Source organism: Macrobrachium nipponense, chromosome 40 (genome assembly GCF_015104395.2).
Source record: "Macrobrachium nipponense isolate FS-2020 chromosome 40, ASM1510439v2, whole genome shotgun sequence".
NCBI classification, from domain to species: Eukaryota; Metazoa; Arthropoda; class Malacostraca; order Decapoda; family Palaemonidae; genus Macrobrachium; species Macrobrachium nipponense.
The window spans coordinates 33,965,460-33,967,602 of NC_061101.1; positions in this window are offsets into that span (position 1 = coordinate 33,965,460).

A 2,143-nucleotide genomic window follows, 5' to 3' on the forward strand; every position below is an offset into this window, starting at 1 on the left:
CGTTCTTTATGACAATTTAGTCAATGATAAGCACCGCTTCATATCTTTCGTGTAAGTTAGAAGTTTTCAAGTAATAATTTGTCTAGCTATAATAATTAAATAAGTAAATAATAACATTCACTTTAGTATCTATTTATCTCACTTCATGTTTAAAGTACCAAACGATCCTAACGCATACTTTACAATTATCGATCATACGATCACTAATAACAGTCTTAACTGCTTCCTTCACAAGATACTTGTGAACTTTCAAGCGAAAAATTCAAAAGATTTGGCACACAGTTATAGCGTGTATCAATTTTGGTTATGAATGCCTTTGTCACTTAGTGCATCTTGCACGGAAATTTAAGAGTTGGAAGTTCCTTGACAATTGCTAATATTTTCATAGTTTTCTTGATGAGATTTTTTTCTGGCAGCATTATGAGTCTGTATTTAGGCCCACAAAACGTATAGCATGCAAATAACGTGTTAAATGATTGATGGTATCACAAAATTTAATGGTAGGCCACTCCTACATCCGTTTCATGCCGCCTCATTTACGTTCCTTGTGAAACTAAACTTATTGACACTTTTTGGAATAAAATAACTAAAATGTTAAAAGTAATTATAAAATTCTATTCTACTACATAAAATTGAAAATTATGAAACGGAATACTGTCACGTCTATTTTACACTAATAAACAGTTGTACGTAAAGAACAATCTCATTACGTAACAAAGGGCGCCAGAAACTGTCAGTGCGCTCTCTCTCGGTGGCCATGGCTAGACAGCACAGTCTTCATTAAGAGATTCAAAATTCTGGTAGTAGTCCTAAGCTAGGACAATGAGGAATAATTCCATGAAAGGCTGTGCAGTTTTCTGTTCTCTTTCCTCTTTCTTCGTGTCTTAAAAAGATTAAGCATTCTATTAATGTATTTGGTAAAATGCATTCATTAAAAATGTCTTTTAGCTGTTCTACATAAACTGAAAATTTTCTATGGATGTAAAGCTAACAAGCAGACCGCGCTCTCGGCATCCATATCTGCAGTCCCCATGTTCCACCAAAATCTTCCAATAGAGTTTTCCGTAATTATTCTGATAAAAATGAGCCAAGTTATTCTATCATATCAAATCTGATTAGAGCTACCACCGTACTTAACGTGGGATCGATATCTTCACGAAAAATGTTAGTCTTCTACGATAAGAGATCGACACTCAAATGATAAAACATTGAAACCAAGGAGAATGTTGTCTGATGCAGTGTGGTAACAAGATTTACAGACTCACAAATTTCGTCAAAGGCCAAGAGCCTCTACTCGACTAATAATCGCCACGTGTAAGCCGGGTGTGTGTGTGTGTGAGCAAAGGTCAGTGCTGTACTTGTGCAAAGCTGCATATATATATAACAGAGCAATGGGTCACACCATAAATATTTCCCAACCCTTTCAACCCGGTAATTACCAGTCCACTTAACAGTAAAAGCATTATTCAAGACATCCGAGTGACTCCAGCTGGTGTAGCAGAGTTACTTAATGCACGTTAGTCATTACATTGTTCATAAATGCGCTGCTCCTTCATTGCAAATATGTTTTATCTTTATTTTGCATAACTGACGTTAGGCCTATGCCCATGCCTCAAGGGTGGGGCGTGACTACCGTATTGGACTCCTTTTTGTTCTTGGGCATTACATGTACTAAATATAATTTTCAGCGTCTTTTCCTGTTGTTCGCCGAATTTTCGTCTTTTTCTCATCCCTTGTCGAGAAGACTGTGCAAAGCTGCCAAATCAACAGCAAAAACAACATTGTATTGAATAAGGCAGAAGAGGTGCCTGCGCATGGATACTCCTGTAAGATGAATCTCTTCGTATCTGCCTCTTTAATCACAGTATTAGCCTCCGTCAATAATTTCCTCCCTGCAGTAGCGGAACTAGAATCTTTCATGGAGGCGGGGGGTGGGGGTCACTTAGGATAAACATATATTGGATTATCATATATATATATATACTATATATATATATATATATATATATATATATTATATCTGTGTGTGTGTGTGCGCGCGCACATATACACACAGTAGTCGTAGTAGTTGTTGTTGAAATAATCAGCAACTAAGCAAAAATTTGCTACTTATAATGATTTACTGAAAGAAAACAATGTTCTA